This window comes from Poecilia reticulata, linkage group LG22 (assembly GCF_000633615.1).
Source record: "Poecilia reticulata strain Guanapo linkage group LG22, Guppy_female_1.0+MT, whole genome shotgun sequence".
NCBI lineage: Eukaryota > Metazoa > Chordata > Actinopteri > Cyprinodontiformes > Poeciliidae > Poecilia > Poecilia reticulata.
The window spans coordinates 13,529,175-13,540,581 of record NC_024352.1 but is presented as its reverse complement, the minus strand read 5'-3'; the positions used below and the strand labels follow the sequence as shown (position 1 = coordinate 13,540,581).

Genomic DNA, 11,407 nt, shown 5'->3' with positions numbered 1-11,407 from the left:
GAGGTGGGGGGGCTTATTGAGTCGCTGATTCTTGCTGCTCAGTGTCCGTCATTACAATTTCTTCTCACCTCATAGACTTCCATACTGATGAACAGTGGTGACCACACAGAAGAAAATCGGCTCCTCGGGCCAGTGCTTGCAAATTACACTGCAGCGGTTATTTCACCGAACACGCGGAGACTGACTCTCTACCCCCCAAATCAACAGTTGCTGTAGAGACCGGATGCTAAACGTAAAAAAAGTACACCAAAAGAAAAATACTTACAACTATTTTGTGTTTTATTGTTTAATTCTATTTTAAAATGCCATGCATGCACATTAAAATTAGGAAAGCACATCTACATGCACAACCTATTCTATCTATTAATTATGTCTACTCATAGAAATCAGTGCAAGAGTAAGTGATGGAGTAGGAGAAACCAAAGGAGCAAGGCAACTGATTTACAAAATAGGAAACACTCTAGTGAGCTGATGGCCAGATGGGGGCACCCTTACCCAACATTTGAGAAAAGCACATCACAATGACAAACGCAGCTCTCCTTAGTAGGAAATATACATTTGTAAAGAAAAGTTGTTGTTGTTGTTGTTTTCTCTCTTTGACCTGAATATATATATCTAAAAAAACACCATAAGTTAAAGTCACTTTAATCAGAGTAGCCAGGATATTTGAGAGTAAATTAATTTTCTACAATAAACTCTTGAATGTTAATATTTTCAAAAATAATTACTGGAATTTGTCACAATGTCCATCTGCCACTTTATTTGTTGGTCATCCAGTGGAGTAAGTGCAGTCATGATACTAAGGGGGTCCACTATGTGGTCACTAGATGGCTCTGTTTGTTCTGTAGTTCAGTCTTAGAGTATCGTAACATGCTGATAACTTCAAGTTTTTCCTCAAAGATTCAATTTGAAATACCATACAACATTAACATTTTGTTTTATTTAATTGTTATTTATGCAAGTACCACAAATTGCACTTGGTAGCCTTAAATGTTATCAAAGAGAAACACGGATATCAAAAATAAGGGGAATATGCAATTTAACAAACTTCCAGCTGCAACTCGAAAAACCGATGGTATCCTACGAACTAACTGTTGAGTCCAGTAACAAGTGTGTATTTTTTTGTATTTTTATGTTTCCCAGAACTACAACAGCATGTCCACTATGACATGTTGTTCAAAAAGATTTAATGAGGCACAAACTGTGAGAAGATCAAATAAGCAGTTTAATGTAGCAGCTATTGCTTATTTTTAAATATGAAGAAATCACTTGGAAAAATGGAATAAGCAGTAGAAAAGAGTATTTATCTTTTCTTATTTATTTATTTATTTATTTATTTATTTGTCTTTTTGAAAACGACACAATATCCAGAACAAAAAAAAACACAAAAAAAAAAAAATCAAGGAGGAATGGATGGGGATGGTTTGTTTCTGTTATAAAACTACTCTCAGAATGGTCCTATTTGGAAACATTTGGAAACATGGGTACTTGGTAGATATACAGTAGTTTTTATAAAACTCTTGAGGACCGCATTGAGAAAATAATTTAAAGTAAGCTTGAAGCTGGATCATCAATTCCTCTTCAGATCAAAGCTTTATTGGTCACAAAAACGGACACGGTAACTTTCCCAAGATAGGCTCCAGTAATATGTCTGCAAATCAAAACAAGCAAACTACTGTTAGCAATCCAAGTAACAGAGGATTTCTTTGCATTTTGATGTATTGAAACTTTGAAGGAACTAACAAGCAACACAGTTTGTGATGTCCTATGTGTTAAACAGATTTAATGAGACAAACTATCAGAAAACATTTATCACTGCATTCATCACAGCGGTTTGAAAGCTCAGCAGTTTTACTGTATTTTAGATTTAGGCTTTGTATGAATTCCAACTGTGTTACTGGTTTCCCACTTGGAACTTCGAGTTCAGGGAACTTTTTTTTTACACTCGGATCATGTACACTTTTACTCCCGACTGAAAATTGAATGCAAATGATAAAGCATTATTCCAGAAACAGTTAGTCATACAGCATTTAATCAATACAGGAAAAAAATTTGATTGTAGTAGCTAAGTAGAAGTCATTATGCTTTTTAACTGCTTCTCCTGCTCACAAAATTAAATAACATGTTTACAACACAGTAGGTTTGTCATGCAATAATAAATTGCTCAGAAGCATAACCTGTTTAATGCCTCGACATTAATCAGCCTGTTTGACCAAGATATTACGTAATCTCTAATTTTATTTGAGTGGAGAAAGAATATATTAATAAATGTGAATGAATATGTGCATTGGTGTGATTGGTTAATGGGTGTGCTCAAAAAAATTGTCTATTTGTCAAGCGCAACATGACAAGCACTTTTTCACATAGCAAGAATTTTACTGGCAAAGTTCTTAGCAGTGTGTGAAAATCTGAGTTTCAGTGTTCTTTGAATTCTGAACCTGGACATGAAGGTAGATCTGCTTTCTAGCAGCTTTACCCTGCAAACCTCATCTTTCTCCCCACCTGTCATGTAGCAGCATGCTTGTATTAGGTGGAAAACCCACCCATATTTATGTTAATGCAAATTAAAAAGCAAAGAGTGTTGCATTCACTAAATCCAGAGTAGATTGCATTACATATGTATTCCTAAACAAGTAAAAACTACAACTAGTGGAAAGCTGTTGGCAAAAATTTAAATTGTTCAAATCTGACGCAGCACGAAAAACAAATAGTTTGTGCTAAATATTTGTAAAACATGGAGGAGATTGCACCGCTTTGACAATTTCCCACTAAGTAGCATTGAGTGCTCATAAAAAAGAAAACAAAAAAAAACAACTGTCCTATATGTACCTTCTGCATTGTGTAATTACTATTGCTTATCGTTGTTTAAACTTTTTTGGTTGTTGTTTTTCACTCTCATTATTATGTTAGCCCCACCTCACGTTGCATGGTGCAGGAGGTTGGGCCTGTTCCACACGTCCCAGTGCACCACGTTGGCACTTCTCAGGTATAATGAGGGAGTTGTGGCTTAGCTGCTGAGAGGGAAAGTGGCAGTACTCCAGCTTTGACCCCCTCCGAATTCTGGGAAAGACATCCTAGGATGACTCCTTCCCCCACTTCACAGTTTCAGTCAGCCTAAGTTTACTCATAAGTTTTACACCTATCAGGTTCTCTAGTATGCTCTGTTTCTCTTGGTTAATGTCTAAATAATGCATTCCACCACTATGAAATGGAACAACTTTTGCCATGCATTTTATTTTAGAGCAAAGACTGCAAAACAAACCAACGCTATAATAACAATTACACTTTTCTAAATGTGTCATGCAGTTTTAATTTAACCTGTCAAGAGAACTAATTTCAATATCTTTTCTACAGCTAAATCAGAAAATGTGGAAGAAAAGCCTTGTAGCAGGAAGGTAATAGCTGCATGTCTTCCTTTGACCCATACAAACAAAAGCTACTTTGTATTAAGGATTTTTTTTGTGTAGAAGTAGTTTCTTTGATCATTAGTTTGGTTACATCACACTGTGAGGATCAAAGACATGCAACCTCTGGCAGAGAGAGGACGAATGAATAGAAAACTTGCTAGGAGATCAGAAATATCTTTTTTTAACATCACATCACTCCTATCCTTGAGGTTTGTGGCTCTGCAATGTCCACATTAGGAGCAGATCACACAGCAGGCGGGGAGGCCTCTGCGGCACTAGCTGTCGTCAGGTGACTCTCTCTGCAGCTTCGACAGCGGCACATCCCAGCGGGGGACATCGTTGATTGGTGACCACGCACACAACAATATCATCTATGAACCCACTGCTATTCGGCTGCTCTGGCTTTGATGCAACATCTAATTGGCCGAGATGAACTGTTGCCGTGGCAGCTTGAGGCCGTGCTCCGCTGTATGCCAGTGCACACAGCCACTGTCTGTATTTAATTAGGTCCCCTTTCCCTGATGTGTTGGTTGTGTGTACAGTATGAGTGTGTTCAGAGTACATCAACATATACATCGCCTTGCGCTTTCATCTTCTCCTGCATGTCTTTAGTTACTTGATATGGTCCATCTAAAGCATTTAAGGTTGACAGGTTATTGTTTGTTGTAATGAAGAGAAAGCTGCAATTAGAGTTTACATCAAACTGAAGTAGGGGAAAAAAACAGGGCAGAACGTCATTTATCAGAATGATTTAAGATGAAGAGGTTTTGCTGCCTGAATTGCCTTGACAGTTTGCTTTCTCAGTTATTACTAGCTGGTGCGAGTGATCAGTTTGGACATTGACAGGGTGCGTTCGAGCAGAAGAAAGAGTGAAGGGTGTCATAGAGGTTTGTTTTCGCAGACCCTTCACTTCTCAGCGTTTGACGATGGGTCTGGAGCCTGTTGTCACTGCGGAGAGGCTGTGTGTGAGTGGCGCTTTGTTTAACTTCCTCTCAGTGAAGGAGAAACCAGCAGGGCTTGGTAATGAGTCTGCAAACAGGACTCAGAAGGAAGAGAACCAAGCATTGTTGCTAATTGCAGTGGGAGTGCATTAGCTATAATTTTAACAAGTTGTTTTTTTTTTTATTAAGATCTCAGCACAAAGTGACAAATGACAAATCCGCAACTCATATGAAAACAGCATAAAAGCTTAGGCTACAAATAAAATAGCTAAATACTCCTTTAAATTTATGCAGGCAGTTACATTCCAACAGACATTTTCATGCCAGAAACAAAGGGCGGATTCAGGAATAATGGTGCTTTGTTTATTTGCATAAAATTGAAGAAACAGTGCAAAGTATCATGTGTTTCATCTTGTACTAAACTCACCAGCACACAATGACTGATTATGGTAAATTACCATCCCTGTTTGAGCTCCCGAAAATCTGCTCTCCGTGCTGTATGCAGCCCTGAAGCAGGGGAAGAAAAATTGTTCCGCCCAAGTACCATAAAAACAGATTGGAAGCTCGGCACTGTGAATTAGCTGCACAGGAAGCCCCCTAAACCCCTTGTTTTATTCATGAGCGTGTAGGCTATCGGAGTCTAAGAAACCCCTGTGGCGTCGCCCGCTACATCAAGGTTGCGCGCTGCGACCATGCAAGGCCTTCTTTTTTTTTCTTTTTTTTGACATGCCACATTAAAAAGCATCACGGATTATCATCTTCTGTGATCAGAAGGTAGACAAACAAAATCCAATCTAATTCAGCAAGAGAGATCAATGAACAATGAAACAGCCATACTGAAAGATTTGAAACAGAGAGTTTTCATTCAAATCATGAAATCCTGCTTAGAAATGTTTACTGGTTATATTTTGGTAATGCAAGGCTTTTATTTGGGGAAAAACAAGAGGAGATGTGACGGAATGTGAGCTTAGGAACTTCAAATAACTTTTGCGAACAAGTATTGCTAACAACAACCCTTTAGAAATTGAAACAGGGAGAGGTATTGACTCCTAAGTGAGACCCCATGCAGAGCATATGCACCAGCAGGTACTAAATAAGTATTAAAAACATGAAGTACAATCATGTAATGTTAGATGATTGGATTTACCCAAAATAAAATTCTAAACAAATAAGTCGACAACTGTTTCCAGAATGTCTCAAAAAAAGTAGATGAAAGATGGCTTCAATTGCATAGACTCGTTTACCTTGATTTTTAAGAGCTGGAGACAGATAAGAAGCTCTAATCAGTCAACTTCAGAGGCCTAGCTGGTGCTGACGTAAAGTCTGGAGAACATTAAAAATATGTTGCCGTGTAAAGCTTTAAAAGTTCAAACCAAAACCTTAGACTGTACAGAACAAAGAAGCAGGATAGATCAAGTAGCAAAGGTGTGACATGGGAAAGCACGGAAGATCCATTCTTAGCAACCACATTTTGGAAAAGCTGTAGGCGAGACAAAGAAGTTTTACTGTGGGTTGAATACCATCTGAACATTAGGTATTTAACCAGCATTTCAAAAACAATAAAAAGAGAACAAGCGATATATTTTTTTACGTCTTGTTTAATTGATATGTACCATCACAGGTCAGCTCCTGGTATTTGATGGTAGTTTGAATGTATGTAGAAAGTCAACCGCAGAAGAAATCATCAGATAACCAGAATTTTTACACATTTCCTACATCCTGGAGGACTGAAACTTTATAGATATACAGAGGCTTAAAAAATAATACAATTACTTAATATCACCTCCATGGTGATTACAAAAGAGCCCACCAAAAAATGATATAGGGAATCAAATTAAGCACATTAAGCACAAATAAAATAGGGTCAAGCACTGAATCTTGTGAAACTCGAACCTCATTTGAAGTTAAATTTCCCATTTTAAAAAAGTCCTATTGATAATTAAGAATCAAATCAATCCAGTTGTACCATATATGCTTGCCCAACATTTTAGTACCTGGAGTTACACTGCGTGATGATGAGTATTTAGACAAAACTTAGTACCGCACTAGAACACACTAGAATTCTAGACTGGAGCCAAATTAACCAATACCTTTTGATGTGGAGGAGCAGTGACTCTACTCCAAGCTTCCCTCAGATGATACTCTGTCTCTAGTGGTTGGACCAGTCACCCTTTGGAGGATGTTTATAGCAGCCTATTCTCTCTGATGAAGACAAACCGCCATAAAAATAATGTTTTATATAAAAATAGATAATACATATAAAGGAACAGTAACATAATATTTTCAAAACTGCAAAAACTAGGGTTCTGAGTACATTGATTGATTGATTGATTGATTGATTGATTGATTGATTGATTGATTGATTGATTGATTGATTGATTGATTGATTGATTGTGTATCACACCCATAGCACAGTATCACACAAGAACAACTTACTAAAGAGGTATTATTTAAGTACTTTGTTATTGCAAAATTAAACAATAACAAAATATGTCCCTATACTAATTACACTATAAGGATAAAAAATAAGGCTGCATGTGTTTTAATTCCCTTAAAAGTTATTAAATGTACATGTGTGACAGTGCTGAGCTTGACAATGTGTTAAATTCAGTGCCATATGTGGCCTTGTTTATTTGGTTTGTCTCTGTGCCAGCATCTTCTTAATTGTCCTCTCTGAACTGAGCAACTTGGTCGCTTGTCATTATGGCGGCACTGAAGTCCTAATTAGTGCAATTGTTATCTGTAAGATGGCCTCTTTTTTTTTCCCTGCTACAAAATCACATTAGATCCAGACAGCTCATTTCTATTCCCCCTGTCATCTCTCTAGAAATGACGTGCAGTGCTTGAAACTGTTTATTTCCAAATTCAGACCTCCTCCGCGGCAGCCATCGGCTTCAATTACCAGTTTTTCCTGAGCGGAGCCATCAGGCAGCCTGACACTGAGGTCCAACCTAATTCCCACCTTCTCCAAAGTCAAGAGCATAATGTGCAGATAAAAAAGGTGGAAAATAGCCTGCCGCTCATTAGCATGCGGCGCCTGCCTGTTCATTTGCTTGCTGCGAATGAAAGTTCTGACACTCAGCGCCTTGTGCAATACGAGAACAGTCCTCTTCAGACTGCCTCATGTCCTTACTGCCACGGAAAGGTCATCGGCATAGGTGCATGCTAACCAACCGGGATGGCTGCTCTTCACTGGCCCACCTGGGAGCGAGGTTAGCTGGGGGTATTGATTCGGGGAGAACCTCATTACCTCCTGAATCAACATATTATTGCTATGTTTCACCCAGTCGAATTGTTTACAAGTGTCTTTAGTGCGGGCAAAAGCCTTTTCTGGCAGGCCACGACCGCATTCATTAGTCCCTGACCCTGGTGATTATGTGTTATCTGATAGGCTGCTATCTGGCTTGGCCGCATGAGCAGGGCCACTGGCCTGCCTTGGCCCGGACCCATTACAACCAGACACTTTCGCTCGCTGTAATTCTCTCCCTCTGCCCGCTCAATCCCTCTTTCTCACTCTGTGTGCTCCCTATGAATGTATCCATTAGCCTGGTGATGTGTAAATTGTTTTCACCTGCACTGTGGGCAGATGGGGAGCAGTGTCTCTGTCGTGATTTCCTATGCATGAGCTTTCTAATCAGCAAGAGAGTAAGACGATTCCCTTGCTTCTTGCCAGAAAAAGGTGAGCTTGCGTGAGCATGCACAAATACATTACAGGCACACATGTTCTCTCACTCACGATTTGCAATCAATATGCATGCGCTGTTGTGGGTATATTGGTGCAGTGGCAGCAGTGACAGGGTTCATTACAGGAGCTCACCTTACAATATGATGATGGCTTAATGTGGAAGAGAGGGATGGGGCCTGAGTTGATCCTTGCCCCCTGCTATCCTCTATTTTACTTCAAATTGAAGGATGATTTGACCTGAAAGACTAAACCCACATAAGCACAATGACTTCCAACGGTTGTGTCAACTGAGCGTGACCCGTGGAGCAGACAGGAAAGGATGCCCCTCACACAAACAAGTAAAGCATTTCCTAATGTGTTAATGTGGATGTGAGTCATGCCTTCTGGGCCTCTTTTTGAGCACTGGGTCAAATGGGCCATCCACATCTAGATTGGCACTTTGGTTGTAGGAAGAGGTGCTCAATTATTGAGTCAGCTTTTCTTAGCTCGACCAATCTGGAAGATCCGGGTCTTAACAGCAACTAAGGAGTCAAACTAAAACTTTTGTCCACACTTTCATTGATGATGGGATGTTGTTGGATTTTTGAGCTGAGGGTCTTATAATAAAATGTTAGAAGCAGTTTATGTAACATTCAGTAGATTACTTTGATAGTTTCTTCATTTGATGTAAATCTAAATCCGTTGGTCCTACAGGGTATTGGCTAGTCACCCGAGTGCCAAGTCCAAAGGAGAATTTTACCATCATAAAATATCAACAGTTTATTTCTAAAAACAGCATATGCTGATACAAATTATGTTATAAACTTTTAAATTATTATTATATTTCCATAGAACAGTTATATCCGTTGATTATCGGTGGCAACAATGATTTTAACATGTGAAACATGTTGAGCATAGAACAAGTTAAGCTTTTTAGATCAGAGTAACTGGAAAACTCATTAGAATGACTCAACAATGGAGCACATACAGTGGCTGCTAATGTGGCAACCCAAACAAACAAGCAATAGTTACTATCTCCAAAATAAAAGTCAGTTTTTCAAAAATAAGATGTGAGAAGTTTGTATTTTATTTTCTTCACTTGAATTAGCTTTTAGCTGTTTCCTCCAGCTTTTTAACAGTCTCAGTAATGAACAATTTGCTATTTTATAGTGACTGAAATGCAAGACTGAAAATTAAATTGGTATTTTAACATCCGTTTCTTTTTGTGCAATGCTCTTAGAGTTTAAAATATTGAGCTATATTTTAAAAGAAAGCTTTAATTAATTTATTTGATTTCCTGTAAAACCTTTTGGATTATTTGGTGTAGATGTGGTGCCTTGTATTTTGCTTGAGCATCCAGGACAAATAACATAACATATTAATTGCTTATAAATTTTAATGAAACCTCCCTTTAATAATCCTGAATTATTCCGTCGATTTCCTTGAAACTTCTGAACGACTTAAGAGTGGCTCAATCTTTTCAGGGTCATAGATCAGTGCTACCAACCGTTAAACACCAAGGCCTTAATGTCAAATATCTTGACCCAAAACACCAAATAGCTGTTGGGAATCTAATCTGTCAAAACCCACACCATCCCTCATATTAGCTGTCAGTCAAACTCAGAAGTGAACAAGATCAGCCCATGAATTACAAGCAGGTCAAAAAAGTTGACAAGTCACACAAGAGGCCAGTGTTCAAAGTAAACAATGTAAAAAAATTAACAAAACAGAGAACAAATCCACTCTGCATCACAAGGCGTGTGTAACAACAAGCCATTGTCATTAGACCTGAGAGTCTTTGTTTGAAACCACACTGACATATTGTGCTCTCAGACAGCACTCGAGACTGCCCTGATGTTTATTCAAATAACCAACAAGTGCAACATTGGCATGAATCGGATCTTCTTTCTTCCAACTAATAAAGGACAAAGGCAGTAAAACAATCTATCTCTGGCTGTCTTAACACAGCCTAGCTCACTTTCTGTTTTCTTCTTGAATCTCAACCAAAAAGAGAACCACTGAATACTAGTTCCACTTCCGGCCTTTCTACTTGCTCAACTTTCTGTTCTATGAAATTATAAAGGGGACTTCTTGCAGCTTTTTATCCACTTGATAGCACTTAGTTAATTGCTGTCCTTTCATCGACAAAAATGCATTCTGTCACAGAAGATGCACACACCGAACCATATGCATTCACTGGCTTTGTAAAGGTCTAAGTGATATTGCTTTTTATGTATTATAAAATTAAATGTGACCTGGTTTTAAACTGATGTATCTAATACCATTGTCGGCACACATTGAATCTCTTTAATACAAATTTGTGAAAATCAAACTATAGCACTGCCGGCAGCTGTATAAGTGCCTACTTTCCGAAACAATCATAAAAGCCTGGTGAAATCTCTTTCACTGGAGTTATCAGCCAATTACAGATACAAGTGATCATTGAATTAACACATGAAACTTGAAAGCTTTTGCACTTTGATGCAAAATGTTCTCTGGGAAAAAGAAAGAAAAAAATTTGTCAGACCTTAAATTGCAATAACACAATGAGTCACCTGAGTTCTGGGGCAGTCAGTGGGTATTGTGGATGGTAAAATGAGAAAATGTCACAATTGTTCTTTTTTTTCCCTGTTCTTTTTTTCCCCCCGTTCTTACATTTTTGTAAATGCTAACTAGACAGAGATATGAATGAACAAGAAAAAAATCTCCACATTTCTTTGCTTAATAAAGGAAATGGTATTTAGCATTTACCCCAAACGCTGTTCCCCTTTGAAACCACGGAGACCAGAGCAGTGGAAGAGCAACAAAAGACAGATAAACCCAACAGCACAGAGAGGTGAGCCAACTGTTCCAAGTCCTGCACAAGGGAGGATGGAGTAAAAAGGGGAGGAGAATGGGGAAATAATTTAGCATTTGTGTAAGCTGTTTATCAAATTATTAACTGCACAGATGTTTCCGACTAGGCTACGAACTGAACATGAGCTCGACCAAGCAGACGAACAAAGGTCTGAAGGATTCAATGGAGATGTGCACTGCATGTCAATTTAATTTACTAGCTGTTAATTCTTATGCAAATTGTGACCTCTGTTGGGGCGTATCAATGGCTATACACATTGCATGTTGCTGCAGGAGCAGCAGAAAAGAAAAAAAAAGTGAAAGATTCCTGCTAAAAATACACTAAGATAATCACTGCAAAATAGTGTTATATTTGCAGTATTTTGAATTGTTTTGTAATTAGAAGAAAATGTATATAATAAACAAGCAACAAATAAACATTTTCAAATGGTTTATTTTATATATATAGATAGATAGATAGATAGATAGATAGATAGATAGATAGATAGATAGATAGATAGATAGATAGATAGATAGATAGATAGATAGATAGATAGATA

At 38.1% G+C, this 11,407-nt stretch overlaps 1 long non-coding RNA gene across 1 annotated transcript in view; it reads right to left on the bottom strand.

Annotated features, from left to right (window-relative positions):
- Positions 1–1,373: 1,373 nt before the first annotated feature.
- Positions 1,374–11,407, bottom strand: part of LOC103458618 (uncharacterized) — a 12,857-nt gene continuing 2,823 nt past the window's right edge. The window contains exon 3 of the long non-coding RNA XR_532596.2: positions 1,374–1,651. This is a non-coding gene — a long non-coding RNA (uncharacterized LOC103458618). The remainder of the gene's footprint in view (positions 1,652–11,407) is intronic.